Consider the following 17,424-nt stretch of genomic DNA (forward strand, 5'->3'; position numbering starts at 1 on the left):
GAACGTAAAAATTGACACAACCCAGATTAATTTTTTTTTGGGCAAACTAGAGTACGTAAGACAGGGTATAGACTGTCGGGCGATGATACGTACACTTAATTTCTTCTCTATTGTGGCGGCGGCTCGAAAATTAGACATTTCATTCATTGTACGTTTTATACTTAATATGTTCTCACCCGACAAATACTGATAATTACTGCGACCAATACTATAGTATACGATCAGGTCGACCTAGGCTGGTCAGGATCGGGTTAAGATCGAGTATTGTTGATTTAGTCGAGAAAGTTGAGTAAGGATCATGTAAAGTTAGATGACGAGGCGACCACTGTGTGGGAGTATAAATTATTATTAACTACGAGGAAAATTTGAAACGGAAAGTCCCTATTCATATGGCACAATCAAAAGTATGAAAGAGTTGCAGGTGCTGAACAAAGAGGACCCAATGGTTATACAAACTTTCTAAAAGTAAAGTAAGACTCTGGTTTGTTTTTGGGAGTTTTACAGCTCTTTTCTTCAAAATGAGCTAGTCACTGGATTAAACTGATGTAAGATATCAATATACATAAATATTACCACCCCCTTTTCCTTGCGTTCTCTCAAATTAAGCCTACTGTTTGTGTCATATGTGCATATGTATGTAAGCAATATTTTTTCTATAGATCTGATACCAGAAGTTGAATGGTTTAAGATATTTCTGTTTGTTGTATCCTTGGCAACAACCTGTCTTATTTTACTAATTAGATTGCAAAAAGAGAATAAAGATGTCACATATTTTCCCAAAATTTACCAAAAATCAACTGTCAATCCCCTGGAGGACACCGTTCCTAAAACTTTTCACATATATCTATCACGAATTCAAATAAAAACAATTGTCTTTCGTCTCATTTTTTATGAATTTGGGTTAAAAAGTGTATGAAATATTCGACCGTACGGTGACATATAGTTGTTAATTTCTGTGTTAGTTGGTGTCCTGTGGAGAGTTGTCTCATTGGCAAATATACCACATCTTTTTATTTCTATACTGCAAAAAAATATGGACATACGGAAAATACGGGCAGTCAAAAACAAAAAAAGCCCATTAATTAAATAACCAGCTTAAATACAATATTGATGTTCTTAGAAACTAACTTTGAAGGATAAATTAGTCAGCAGCTGTCTAATAATAAATTTTAATGCACAATTATTTTTAAATTTGAAAAATTCTGTTGGGCCAAAATGCAGAATGCAGAATCTACTTCCCTTCCGAAACAGAAAGTACAGACGCGAACTGTACATGGAGAAATTTGTGTACAGTTATAAAATAATTAGTGTCAATATATATCATAACTAAACAATCCAGTAAGTTGTAAAATCAGAAAGATGACGACTAGGATCATATATACATACATATGGTAAAGGTCTAGACAAATGTTCATACGATCTTATATAAAATATGATAAGTTCGCAAAACCTAAAATTCCTATCTTAAATGTTATAAGAATGACAATACAAGTACAAAAAAAAATCTTGAATGCAAAACCTTCTCGTAGTAACTCTTGAATAATTGATGTAAGATGTCTGTTTGTTTACATTATAAAGTTTAAATTTATAAATGATTCATTCAACTTTCAAATCAGAGAATTATAGTTTTATCTTAAATGCTAAACACTGCTGTCCTGTTGATTTTTTTTTTAATTTAATGACTTTGTAGATAAGAAAAATAATCAGTTAAGAATTTGCCGGAAATAATACTAACGTAGACGACAGTATTTCATAAATATATTATTAAACTTAGAAATGAAATGACGTTGTACAATATGATTATTATTTGTTATTCTTTATAGATCTTGTTTAGCTAATTTTTTTATCTGTTCAAAGTTTGAAACTATCTTTATCTCTGTAATTTCAGGGTAATTAATTCTACAAGAACAAGTAGACGAGTTGTTTAGAACTTGTTCGTTTATGTAAACAGGTTTTGGTGGGGTTCGTGTTGTTTAGTTTTCAATTTTGTGTGTTTTGTCTTCTGTACCATTGTTTGTCTGTTTGTCTTTTTATTTTTAGCCATGGTGTTGTCGGTCTATTTTCTATCTATGAGTTTGACTCTCCTTCATGTATCTTTCGTCCCTCTTTTAGACTCTTCTTTTGATTTGTTAAAACTGTCCTATTTGAATATTATAATGTTGTGAACAACAGACGCATAAAAAAAATCAGAAACTCACAGAGTACATTTAGTCAAGGGGAGCTGCAAAGTTTTTGTTTTTATATTTCAAATTATTAAACTTATGGTTGTTGAATAGCATAAAATGGACACATATTTACTTATTAGAAATACGAGATTATGAAGCCAGCGACAAAACAGGAAGGCGACATTTTGGTAGAAATTATTCAAAAGGTAAAAAGTTATTTTGAAATAGGAATATCAATTGCGATTTGTCAAATTATCATGCAATTGTTGTCGCATCATAGATTAAAAGTAACAACAATCTGTGTCTTTTTTTACTCTCAAAGACGTTGAAATACTAAATCCTTGAAATATCTTTTGAGTGATTCAAGTCTACGATGCATATTTTTTTACGCTTTTTATTAGCTTCCAGTAACTGCAACTTGTACTTTTGTATTGATTTGACCTTTTGATTTAATTTGTTAATCATTTTCATTTGGCTTTTTTTAAATGTTAACTTTTTTAGAGTTATATCTCTTCTCGCTACTTTTGAAATGTATCAGCTTTGATAAGTGATTGGAAAGACTATTAATTTTCACTTTTATTTTATTACTACAATGTACTATGAACAACACAATTATTTAACAAACACAAAAATTTCGTACTTTATGACTATACACCTTACAACAAAATTAATAATATTTACTTTATTACGTTATTTTATTTGGCGTTTTTTTTTTCAAGGTTATAATTGTCTTTCTGATACTGTGACATTCAAATCCTTATTCTATTACTTTTGTATTTACAATGTGTCATATATCACGTTCAGTGTATCTTCATAAGTGTTAATATATAAATAAAAAAAAAAGACGTAGCATGATTGCCAATGAGACAACTCCCTACAAGAGACCAAAATGACACAGAAATTAACAACAATAGGTCACCATCCGGCCTTCAACAATGAACAGAGTCCATACTGCATAGTGAGCTATAAAAGACCTTAAAATGATACTGTAAAACAATATAAACGGAAAACAACCGTCCCAATTAATGTATCAAACATGAACGAAAAAACAAATAAACATATCTCACTCTTTATTTTATCAATTTCGTATTTACAATTTGTCATATATCTAATTTATATGTTCATTGTATGTGCACTTGTATTTTTATATAATTATGTCTTTCAATTGAGATAAGACGTTTTAATTGATATTTCAATTACTATGAGTCGTTGACAATTTCCTAAATTTGGTTAGTTTGTTAAATATTAATATATGATTATAGAAATTTAAAGAAAATATTTTGCATTGTCCCCGTTACTTTAAACAGGCTACACCAACTGACTTTTCAAATGTTTACACGGATGGTTCAAACACAGTAATACATTGCTCTAGATGAAGATTTCTATTGAATCCGAGCTACATTTTCTTTTTTCATGCAGTTTGCTCTATCCATTCAAATTTCGAGGCAATTGCACATAAATATAAAACAAGTAAATCTTATTTCCGCTAATGAAACGAAAAAAATAATGTACATAATTTAACATGTTATTGATTTAAACGAAATCCTTATCCGTCATACTGTTTTTAAAGATCAGTTACAACAATGACAATCAGCCACAATGTATGTATTTTTAATGAAAAATACAATTAGGACTGCATTCAATTAACTTATTCTTTCTTATTAACTACTGAGTAAAGTTTAGAATATGTTTGACTTATATGTTCATACTCAAGGTTTTGAAAATGTCCACATTTTTTCTAATTAATTGAAAGACCTTCAATTATAAAAAAGGAATAGTGGTATGATTCCGAATAAGACAACTATCCCAAAAATGTGAAAACAAGAAGATGTACGCAATTGCACAGCCTTCAACAATAAGAAACGTTCTTACCATACAGCTGAATATGAACGGATCGGCATGAAAATAAACACATTCAAGTACATGTAAGAAACGAAAAGGAAACAACAAATTTCGAAAAACTAACATGACAATGACAAACAACCAAATAACAGTTTTCCTCTTCAAAACAAATGACATTTGCCCTCAACATTAAGACAACCTTAACAAAGCAGTTGAAAGGGGTTTTAAAATGTTTTCATATGCTTGCATATAAAGCTACGATGCTTGCATATAAAGCTACGATGCTTGCATATAAAGCTAATAATTCATTAGTCATTGTTAGTGAACTAATGATGAGTGGTATACTTCAACACAATGTCTATTAATGGGGGTCAGGAATATGAAATTTGATTTATATTAATATGATATGTCTGAGCTTTTGATTATGATATCAATTTTCGCGGCAGTTTGTTATTTTTTGTATTTTATATTTCGTTCTGTTGTTTATTACAGAATTAAAGCAAACATCTGTTGAAACAATTCAACCACATCAGGAGCAAGCCGTAGTGTGGGTACCACCACCTCCGCCAGATCCTCCTAATCCTCAATAATATAAAATCGTTGATCATAATATCATTAAGAAGGTTCTTTGGTCTAGTTTTGACTTTTTATCAGAAATTTTAAATACGCTCGCTCTTTTCTCCATACAATGCCATTACAAGTTTGGTCCTCCAACTTCTACCTTTACTTTTAATACTTTCTTACGTGTTGTTTTAAAAAATCATGTTAAAATCTTATCAAACCTATTTTCAAAAAACCTTATAACAGAAAATAGGTTATTGTAAAAACAATGTATAGAGAATCATACGAAAAAGCTTGTTATTTGGAAACAGAGCATTGAACATTAATAATGTTATTGATGTAAGTAAAGTTCCAAGTACATAGATGTAAAAAAAAAAAGAAGGTTAATGTATGAACAATGTATAGAAAATCATACGAAAAATCTTGTTATTTTGAAACAGAGCATTGAACATTAATAATGTAATTGATGTAAGTAAAGTTCCAAATACATAGATTTTTTAAAATTTGATTTTCAAAATTAAAAACGACCATAAAACCGTTTGAAACGTAAATTGAGATTCAGGGTATATAGGAATGGATTGAAAAAAAAACCGCAGAGATACTAGTAATCGAAAGTCAGTGATAATGATTCAGACGTAATATATTGTTTCGGAATACATTATTTCTGTTTCTACGCATAGTCAAATTTTTTAGATGATATATTATTTTTTCTAGAATATAACGTTTCGTTTGAATACGCACTTTCACAGGGAATGACACAATTTGTTATTTTAGATTTTTTGTTTAAATTTTAGTTATTGTTATATGCAGTTTGGGGTTTCTTCGAACCTATGAAGTTGATAATGTGATCCAAACAGGGCTGACGGTTAATATTCAAACTTTTGCAAGATCATATGATAGTTAACTGAAACTTTATACAATCATCTAATAACTGGCAATAAAAGAGAAACAATCCTTGTCGTTTTAAGTTAATTTACCCTGTTAACGAATGGACAATGAATTTAAAGAGAAAAAATATTTTTGAACGGAATGTTTCAAAATCAACATTACTTTCAAAACGTTCATGGGAATTATACACAACTTTCAAGCGTAGCTGTGTTCAGTGTGCATTTGTCAAAGTTTATTATGAGGGTTTACGAGTTTAAAAAATCATATTTTAATTTACAATACTACTATCACATATATTACAATTTCAATCGTAAAACGTCGAAATTTAATGATAACTGAAAATAATGATATATATGGAAACTGATTAATATTATTTTTCCATCAAACAGACGTAAAACATATTATCTCTATGTGGTCCCTATATTTTTCATCTCTCTTAGGAGCATTCCGATCAATATAAAATGGTAAAAAGGAAACATAAGAACTAGAGAAAGGCAGATTGATGATCTGCCTTTAAATTTAGCTGACGTTTTCACTAGAGGCCGGCTTCAAAAAAAACTTAAATCAAAATGTGTATTTGAAAAAAACTAAATCCCAAAAATACTGTACTCCTCGGAAAATTTAAAACAGAAAGTCCCTAATCAAATAGCTAAATCAAATGATAAAACACATCAAACGAATGGACAACAACTAGTTCAGTGAAAATGGACGTCATGCTAAGCTGCAAACATATAATTGAACTTAAATTAAAAATCATACATGACTAAAATTAAGAATGGAAATGGGTAATGTGTCAAAGAAACAATTACCCGAACAAATAAAAAACAACAGCAGAAGATCACCAACAGGTCTTCAATGTAGCGAGACATTCCCGCACCCGGAGGCGTCCTTCAGCTGGCCCCTAAACAAATATATACTAGTCCAGTGATAATGAACGCCATACTAAATTACTAACATAGTTTAGCAGCAAATTATGAAAAAAAAATGCTTAGTTTAGGAGTTGAATGCACTGAAACAACTCACACTTGGAAATTTTTTTAAAGAGAATTTTTATATAACTAAATATCTTATAAAACACTCCAAAAGTAGAAAAGTATTATGACTATGATATTGCATAGTTGGTATCAGAAATGAATTCGGAGGTGATGGTTAGGAAAAAGGCTTGATAGAAAGAAAAGTAAAATAACAAAAATACCGAAAATACTTAAAACGCAAAAAATAGAAAAACCCCAAAAATATAAGTTGAAGAGCAATAAACACTACAAAAGTCAAAAAGTCTGATAAGACCAGTTTTTGTCATAATTTGCATGAATTTTTACTCGACATTCTTTCTCTGTCTGATTTATTTTCAAAAATTCTTAACAAAGTATTAGTTTGTCTAATAAGGTTCTGGATTTTTCCTAGACGAAACTTAAAAAGTATTGTTATCTTCTGAATATTTCTCGACACTTTGTGTATCATGATTAGTATCGACCAATGTTTTACTGTCTTTAATTTGTCTCGATCAGTCTTGACATATTCCTGACATTCTTAAAATGTCTGAATATGTCTATACGTATTCTTGACATTCTCAAAACATTCTTGTCAGTCTGAAAGATGTCTTGGCAGATTCTCAACAGTATCAATTTCCCCTGAATTGGTTATAGACACATTATGCATTGTTTAAACATATTGGGAAGGATTCTAGGGATTGGAACCCTCTTCTGGAAACTACCCTTTTTTTAAATGGATGAATCCGTCCCTAAAACACGTTTTTATTTTGCTGTTATAACCTCTAAATTAAACATGAAAGGATAATTATAAAAAGCCACATTTTTGTACAATCATTGTTTATTTACCATATCAACATTGCATGTAGAATGAACAATGTCTACAGTCTGATTGATTTTGATCATCAAGCAATTATTCACAAGATTTTTGAATCAACATTAATGTTGTAATTATTTTATACAGCCCACATTTAAACTAATGTATATCAACATACCCACATGTGTATTTGTTAATACTCTCAGTTTTATCCCTATATCAATATGTATACAAATATTCATATATTCATTTTTTTAATTATAAAAATATCTACATGGCCAACTTGGTTTTTTGTTGTAATAAGTGTTACTTGGTACAACAGTATATCAAATAAGGAGAAATAAAGATTGTATCATGTATATTTGTCATATTTTAGCATGTCAGATAATTTTTCATGCAAATTAAGACAAACAGTTGTCTTCTCAGACTGTGATTGTATAAGGACCCTAAATTCCAAAAAATACAGCAAAAGTGAGTTATATCTGGAATACGAAATTCGTAGTTTTTCCAATAATTCATACTTTTTCAAAGAGTTAATTTATAAAATTGACCTTATACTGTAAACCAACTAATTTTCGAGAGCAATTAATTTTCGCGACTTTCGCGATTAGAAATATTACGCGAATATCAATCGTTGCGAATATGTTAAACTTCGATCTTCGAAATAACATGTATAAATAGCCGCGAAGTCGAAAAGTGACGATTAAACGCTAAATAAAGTATACGCGAAAATAAGTGGTTGACGGTGATTGATATTCATGTAAATACCGAGGTGGTGACTACTCGGCTGGTGATACCCTTGGAGATAAAACGTTCACCAGCAGTGGTGTAAATAGTTATTTAAGGTACCTGCTTTATAATTTGACAGACCAGACGCGCGTTTTGTTCGTATGAGACTCATCATTAAAATATATTTAGTAAGAAAGTCAAAAAATTAGGATAACATTGAGTATTGTTGTAATTTTCAGTTTCAAATTGGTCTTGTGTTATAATTGAATCACGAATTTGGATCACAACAATTAGTTGAGACATAAAATGCTCATAAGTTTGGCAGTTCGTATGATAGAGTAAGGTAAAACATAACAATATTATCTAGTCATGAAATTGATAGGAAATAAAAAGAGTTGTGTACGTTTCAACCGCTTTTGTTCCGTTGTCATTTAATTAATGCTTGCGCTATCCAGGAAGGATATGATTACATAAACAAGAAATCAGAAAAAGCTGAACAGATAAAAAGGTAGACCACATTCCTTCCAATCGACGAGCAAACCATGTTTTTGATGAACTGGTACAATCAAATAATCCAAAAAGAGCGCTATGAGCCTCCCCGCCGGAAGAATGCTATAGAAACATACAATACTGTTCAACAAGTTGTAGAGCTCTATCATACTCAGTTTAGGTTTGGCTGCGAATTCTGTTGTCAGAAGTTGTCAAATTTACACTGAAAATTTTGGTAAGGCAAATCGTCAATCCTGGTGGCACTTAAAGAAATGCATGAATTGCTTGTCAGTTGATGTTAAGACAAAAGATACCAGAGGGACAGTCAAACTTATATATTGAAAAAGAAATTGAAAACGCCATTACTTAAAATCAAAAAGACACAGACAAATAATAGTACAGAAGACACAACATAGATTACTAATGACTAAGCAACATAACCCCACCAGAAACAAGGGGAGGTCTCAGGTGTTCCGGAAGGGTAGACAGTTCCTGCTCCACATATGGCAGTACCAACTTAAAATCGTCTAAGCAATCTTTGAACTGAGCTGATATATTGACACCTACCTCTCAAATAGTTGGCTTTACTTGAAATCAAGGTCATCATACTCAAATGCTGTATTAGTCAGGTAGCTATGATGATCCTTGTTGCTTTTTAAATTAAAAAAAAAATGTTGTCTACCGGTTTATGTTTGACATACTACAATTTTCAAAAACGTGTATATTATCAGAATGTTGATAAAATTTCGAATTAATTGTTTAATAAATAATACATTTAGAACTTTCCGAAAAAAGAAAATATATATTTTATAATAACGTTCGCATTGTTGAATGCATACATTAGTTTTGAAGATAAAAAATATGTATGAAAACATTAAGCACACGTTTATATCATATTTATCCGTGGCACCGCAATCGGTGTGTCGGAAAAGGTTAGGAAAAAATTCCATGCATTATAATAAAATGACCAGGGAAAATAAGTTTATCAATTGTGAATCATTAACACGTCTGTACATTTCAACATTTTATCGGGAAAGTTTATTATTTTTCGGCGGCTATTGGACTCTGTTTTGATGTGGTCCATGGACACAGTTATCGTTCTTGGGATTTCGCAATTGTGTTATATACACTTTCTCAATTTATATCTTGATATTTCCTGCATTAAGTATTGAGTAGGGGTAAGACAATCCCATTTTATTACGTATGAAGCTGTCAAACTAAACTGTAGACCCCCTCAACACATAATTGTCAATATTTTGAGTTAGAGCTTTTAAATGTCTCTATAATTTTGATATTATTTGTCCCACTAGTAGTATGCTACACTGTAAAAAATCTTTTGGAGATAGAGCAGGTCCGATATTTTTAATTTGAATTTATTGTCTAAAAGAAATGTTCTACAAAATAACTGTGTTCTTGGGCCATGTAGATTTTTAGTACAGACTGCTGCCAGTATTATTTTTTTTTATCTGAAAGTTTGAAGTAATTTGGTAATCAAAAGAATTTTTAAAATCTTGAAATTTAAAGTATATACAATAACAAAAACACGTGTTTGCTTAAAAGAGGGACGAAAGATACCAAACTCATAAATCTAAAACAACTTACAACGCCATGGCTAAAAATGAAAAAAAAACAACAGAAAAACAATAGTACACATGACACAACATAGAAAACTAAAGAATAAACAACACGAACCCCATTAAAAACTAGGGGTGATCTCAGGTGCACCGGAAGAATAAGCAGATCCGGCTCCACATGTGGTACCCGTCGTGTTGCTTATGTGATTACAAATCCGGTAAATAGTCTAATTCGGAAGGTCACATTCATGAGAGGGAAGGGGATTGTAGTTATGACGTAAGGAACATATCTGCTATCATTTGTGAAACGGTTATTCCATAACGGTCAACCAACTCGTGATGGCGTCCGTAAAATTAACGAAGGGATGATTTCAACTTCACCATTTGGAACTCTTGGTTTAAAAGCTTCTTTGTGAGCAGTAACTCTCTATCAAGAAAATCCTGATAGGAAATGCAAGCACGGGAACATCTTATCAATTGGGAGATATATACCCCGTATGCAGGTGCTGCTGGAATGTTGCAACTTAAAAATGGAAAGTTCACAATTGGAAAGCTGAAATCATCTCTTTTGTCGTAAAGTGTTCTTGTCAAGCGACCCTTATTGTCAATTTCTAGATGTAAGTCAAGATATGAAGCCGACTAAACTGTATCTGTAGTATCTTTTATCTCCAATTCGATGGGATAGATGCGTTCCACATAGTCACTAAATTTTGAATTGTTTAGTGAAAGAACGTCATCTTTATAGCGGAAAGTAGAGTTAAAGGATATTGCTAACTTCTTATCTTTCTTTCTAAGACGTTTCTGCATGAAGTCAGCCTCATAATAATAAAGGAATAAGTCGGCAAGTAGAGGGGCGCAGTTTGTTCCCATTGGAATGCCAACAGTCTGTTGAAAAACACGTCCTCTGAACGTAGCAAATATGTTGTCAATCAAGAAATAAAGCATCTTGATAATATCGGTTTCAGAGAATTTTTGTTTGAATCACAGTGATTCTTTACAAAGTAGTATTTATCCCTCCCTAAGACAAGATACTTGTATCTACGTTGGGAATTATTTTTTATGAAGCAAAGTAATACCAACTCTTTCAATTTGTCTTTTAGTTTGGAATGTGGAATACTTGTGTAAAGAGTAGAAAAGTCAAATGTTTCAATACTGTTACAAGATGAAAGAGAGTTAGATTGTATGTACTCTAAAAGATGTTTGGAATTTTGAAGTATCCACATCTGATTCACGCCACCTCTAGAATAGGCAGTTTCACAATAACTTTGAAGCCCGTCTTTAATTTCTGATAAAATAGATGTTTTAAAATTTAGAAAGAGGTTTCGTGGAGCACTTGGAAGACCCAGCAATATACTGTTGTTTGTAAGGACACTTATGTAGTTTAGGTATCCAATACAGTGATGGAAGATCCAGTTCTTCATCTTTGGTTGAAACATCAAAGGAACAAAGAACAGACCTATGATTATCCAGGATTTCCTCTTTGGTAAGTGTCGTGAGGGTATATGTTGAGTTTCCAAGTGAATTGTCTATACCTAATTCGTTTATCAAGCAATTAATGTAATGACTTTTACAGACAAAATGATGTTATTTGGGGCTTTATCTGCGGGGACAACAACATATTTAACATGGAGGTCGGATAGGTGTTTATCAACATTTGGGTCTTGATTGACGTAGCATGGGCATTAATATACCCATTCAGTTTTTTTAATTCAAATTTGTATAAACGACCTCACTGCCTTCATCCATTCGGATAGAGTGTCTTCGTCTTCCTTCGCGCGCTTAGCCCATTGCCTGGCATAATCCTCGACTGAATCCATCAAAATTTTAAAGTTGTATTTCCAATTGATGGATTTAGGCTCACGATATTTCGGACCTTTCGATAACACATTTCGAAGAGAAGTGTTATAAACAATGTTAAGGTCACCGGTAATAACTTGGCCAGCAGGATTATATGTGAATTGAGAACTAGCACAAGTGCAATCAGGAGGTTTAGACTTGAAGTCGTCAATATCGAGATCCTGCAAAACGCGTTTGTAATTGACAATTTTAGTTGCAAAAGGTTTGGTATAGGTATAAGAAATTATTGGTACAAACTGGTCTATAGCTTGTTGTTCGGTGTGAGCCAAGGCTCCGTGTTGAAGGCCGTACTTTTACTTATAATGGTTTACTTTTTAAATTGTTATTTGGATGGAGAGTTGTCTCATTGGCACTCACACCACATCTTCCTATGTCTATTTGAAATAAGGAGGTATTTTCGATTGAACTAATTTTAAATCGTTTAAGAATTTTGCGAGACAAGAAATGAACGACTGTAAAAGAAAATACATTTTATGTATGCCACTAAATTATACAAGTTATTGACATAAATTTTAACCAAAAACCACCGAAACAACGTAACAATGTTAGTTGTCTGTATATTTGAAAACGATCAACTATTTTCTTTGTAACTTTTAACTAGATTGTAAATTCTCTTAGAAGCAATACTCTGTTAATCTGGTCCTTAAAATAGATTATGAAATAGTGCTGTAACGGGACATTCTGATTTCAGTTATATAACTTCAGCACTGGACTTTAAATCAATATCGTAAAATATACAACCTTTATAATGATTCATATGTTATTAATGAACGCACAGCATGTCAATATTTAACAAAGCTCGGGATGAATGCGAGAAAAAAAAACAATGAATGTCTTATCGCGTTTTCAAATAACCCTGAATTGTCGCCTAGTTCATGTAGTTAGGTACACACAAATGAAGTACTACGATTTTCTTTCCTACATTGCAATGCATGTACTTTCAACCTAAATGCTGTGGGGTGTTTTGGCATGATGGCAAGATACTCAAATTTTGCCAAAATCTGTCAAAATGTCGGTATCATGGTATCCTAAAAAAAAAAATTATGATCTGTTTCCAAAAACTGTTAGAACCCTTTTAAAGTAAACATATTGCGCTGCGATCATTTGAATATAAGGGAAGATTGGCTTACTGTTTTATAATTTGATTACGTGTTACATAAATTTAGTGGAAAATTGTGCCTCTTCAATGTGTCCGTAGCAAGAACATAGAGGGATGATCAACTTTGGCTTCACATAATAAATCCATCATCTCAATCTTTTATTCAGATCTTTTTTTAATCATTTGTCTCCATCTTTAAAAGATAAATCCCACATATTCTCGTTCAATGATGAATAAATAATAACAAGTTGATATATGTCGTTAGCAGCTTTCCAATATATGAAATATATGTTGTTATAGATGATGCATTATAATTATGGTACATGCTTACATTCTTTCTATGCAATCACCGACAATACTTTTTTTTTAGTTCTTTTCCAATAAGTAAACAAATAACAACATTTAAATTATCCCGCGTTTAAACATTTAACAAGAATTTGCAGCGCACGCATTTGAACCATTTCCTGTTTCATATCAAATTTCGCTGTAAACATTGTCATTAAAATCAAGTTTATCAGCGTTATTAATGAGCTATGAATTGAAGCATTTAGGTAAACTGTTGAACATCCTGACTGAAGTAAGTCTTTGAATAGTTTATTTTGTTTTATTGTAAACATAGATGCACAAAAAGTAGTTATGGGTTTTACTTTCGTTTTCAATACACATTATAATATGTTTTTTATTTTGTTTTGGAAATAAATAATTTAGTCATTTATTAAGCTACATTTAGAAAATGTAAGTTTTTAAGGTCAACATTTCCTTATTTGTCATTCACATTTTCTTCCAAAATCCAGAACCATTTGTTGAAAAACCCAAACACTTTATCTGTTGCTCTTGAATAAACATGGACAATGGAAAATACTGAATTTTAGGTTATATACAATGAAAGTGTACGCGTTTTCAACTCAATATATATAATATTCATATAAGATGGATTGTCATGAATAAAACTATTATAATTGCGAAATAGCAGATAATGACCTCATCGCATGTTTAATCACTCGAAAAGATGGAACGATTTATTCGAGAGAGAGAAAAAACACGACTTCTGCCGGACATTATGCAAACCGTGAAAAGTTAATCGATTTTTTTGTCACCGTTACAATAAATTTGAGATGTGTAATTTCTTATTAAGGTATTACGAATAAAATTTAAAATAACCTTCCTGAAATTTTGGCAGATTCGTCAATCTCCAATTTCTATTATTACGAATCTTTCAAAATAGTTTGACACATAAATCTTATTCCATCTTATTATAAAATTTGTTTAGACAAACTATGATGAGACCTAATAATGTTTTATTTTGGAGTTTTATCTGTGGTAACGAATTGCAAAAAAGAAAAACAATGTGTACAAGTTAACAGATTTACAACGTTATTTAAAAATTTAGTGCGTTATTAAATAAAAAATTTAAGAATAAATTCCAAGAAAATCAAATGGCGGTTTTGGTGAAATTTTACGTTTCCGAACTTAAATATAAATTAGTTGATAAGGTAAACTTGCTACATTGTACCAGTTTCTTGAAATCGGTTGCTATTGAATGAAGCATATATGTGAGCGGAGGAAGTAGCCTTTTCAATAGTCGCCTGGCGCGAACAGGACGATATATATAACTCAACTTTAGAGTTTAATATTTTTTGAGACGGTCAATTTCCAGAATTGCATGCTTTATCATCACGATTTTTTCTTTGGACTATTGCTGCATTCTTTATCAATAAGGTATATCTAACATAGCAGTATAATCAATGTATTATCGTGGTATCAATATATGCTGGTAATGTTAGATACCTGAATTAATTGTAATTTTAGCAAAGACAATTCATCACTTCCCCTAAAAACATGATTTTGTAAAATATCACTTATCGGCATCTCCGGGCGGCAAACCAGATCAATTTCCAAATGATCATTACAACATCATTCCGATTGTTATTAATTGAAACATAGTACCGTTTTTTTTAAATCAATGTTTGTTTACATTCTTAACAAATGTGAATAACATTCTAGGTCGAGTTGTCGTTCGTAGTATATAGTTTGTTCCAAACCATTGTTTGTTTCTGATACAGGTTGGCAGTTGTTTATCAACAATAAAATTGTTGCAACTAAAACACATGTAATCTTTAGTGTGTGTATGGTTTTGTTTCTTTCTTTCTAATTAGTAGTTGTTTATAAAAACAAAATATTTTTAAATACATTTGGAAGACAGGATTGTCATGTAATTGTTTTGTCCCTTGTTAAAAAATTGAAATGCGTGTTTCTATATTTAACGATTTACATGACACTTTTAAGTACATATTTTTTAAATTGAATATATATATTGTTGTTTTAGATGAATTTGTTAAAGATAATTTATTATGTTCTAAAGTTCAATATTTGCATCGTTGCTTATCATTTATATCCTTTGTTGAAAGACTTAATCATTTTATATAACTTGTTTGGAAATATTATGTAGATTGAAAGCTTTCAATGGCGCTATACAGGGCTGCCTAGGCTAAAGCTGTTATATGCGTGTAGACAACATTCAATATTGAGATGTCCGTGAATAAATAAACTCATCATTGATACCAGAACTAAATTTTATATATACGCCAGACGCGCGTTTCGTCTACAAGATAATCAGTGAAGCAGTGCTCTGCCGGATGCGTTCTTTATTCAATGCTACAATTCCCTACTTTTGGTCTACATAATAAAAAATGTACTTATTGAATCAATTATATATATGGTTTTCATTTTTGTTTAATTTGAATAGCGCAATTACATTCGGCATCCATCGTCTTCTTATTTATTAGTTGTCAAATTATACTAATCTGCATTCCCTGCATAATTGATCCTTTTACATGCATGTCAGACCCCACTCCCTTATTTCTTTAATTGCTTCCAGTTATTTAACGGACAGGGGGAATTGATACCCAGTTCCGTCCCCAAACTCCTACTTCACTTCATATGCAGTTCCTCTGCACTCCTATTTTTTCATTAACATGAATTATCTCTGTTTAAACAACACTTTTCTCATGATTAAAACTTCCCTGTCTCAAGCTTTCATCCATCACATTATCATTTCTAGTCCTCTAATTTCATAGTTTTCATAATTCTGTCCACCCTTATATCAGTGTCACAATAACTCTTACCCATTAACAACCCATCATTTGGCGACAAACTATATTATATAATACAACCTGATTTGTTTCCTATATACAAAAATTACGAGTCAGATTTGTTGGCTTTAACAATGGTAATTTTTTTCACACATCTCGTTTTAAACTCCTATGCATATTTTTTACTCTCAACTATATGGCCTCAACGCATACAATACAAACCATCTTTTCACACAACCACAACGATTTCATAGCAAATACATAGTCAGGGTTGTCATTAAAGTTTGCGAGCCCAAAGTGAGGAATTTATTATCAAACACGAGTAAGCAAAATAAATATATAGAAGATGTTTTAATAATAGACTATAGTTGATGAGCTACCCCCTAGTGTTACAAGATTTATATCCCCCTTACATTGAGATTGAATTATCTCCCTTTGATAGCAGCTAGTAGCAAAGCACGATTATTTGTTTGGTGAATTTAAATATGGATTAACATAAGTTACATAAAAGAAATAGAAAATACTTTCAATTTCGAGGTCTCACAAAGGCTTTTTATCTATTATTCTAATTTTACATTAACAACCCAAACTTGGATGAAAAGGATAGAGGGAGGGGTAAAGTTGATATTATGCACAGTATTTATAAATTTGAAATTACTGTCTTAAAACAGATGTGTCATCTCCGTCCCAGAACCAGACAAACATTATTAAAAGTCTTATAATAGTTTCATAAATAGAATAAAGAATCAAAATAAAGAAAGAAAATTCAGGATTTTTTTCAAAACGTAAAAACTGTCGAGGAGTTTTTTTTTCTTTTTATATATTACAATGCTTCCGATAACGACGATTTATTTGCAATAAAAACCCAGTTTTGAAATGTACATGTAACAGAAAAGGCATTTTGTGTATGCTGTTTGATCTGGTATGTAGGTTATCAACTTGCAAATGTTAGCAAGAAACATAACTTTGCCTTCATTGACTTATTGTGTTTTATTGTCGCTTTCTAAAGCTCGTAGGCAAACTTCTGTCTAGATAATATAAACTTGTAGAAGTGAAACACACATCTGAATAAAAAAAAATCGACACAACTTACACTATTGGAGAAGCTCATAATAAGATGCATTATTGAAGCACTTGATTTGATTCATACGTATTGCGATAGCCAATATTCAACGACTGGTTAATAGAACGGAAAAATAGTTCAAAAATGTTTTCATTTTTTTATATCCCCGCTAGTACACTCTTTTGTAGCCTTTAAACTCTTTCAAAATAATAACATATTAATTTGAATGCAATCTCTACCCAATGATTTTACGTCATCA

The 17,424-nt window shown here is 31.3% G+C and overlaps 1 protein-coding gene across 2 annotated transcripts in view; it reads left to right on the plus strand.

Annotated features, from left to right (window-relative positions):
* The first annotated feature begins 13,472 nt into the window (after positions 1-13,472).
* The window catches only part of LOC134683205 (uncharacterized), a 66,209-nt gene continuing 62,257 nt past the window's right edge, over positions 13,473-17,424 (plus strand). For both annotated transcript variants that reach the window (XM_063542359.1, XM_063542360.1), the window contains exon 1: positions 13,473-13,587. The gene's annotated coding sequence lies outside the window, so the exon portion shown is untranslated. The remainder of the gene's footprint in view (positions 13,588-17,424) is intronic.

The sequence above is a fragment of the Mytilus trossulus genome, chromosome 9 (assembly GCF_036588685.1).
Source record: "Mytilus trossulus isolate FHL-02 chromosome 9, PNRI_Mtr1.1.1.hap1, whole genome shotgun sequence".
Taxonomy (NCBI): domain Eukaryota; kingdom Metazoa; phylum Mollusca; class Bivalvia; order Mytilida; family Mytilidae; genus Mytilus; species Mytilus trossulus.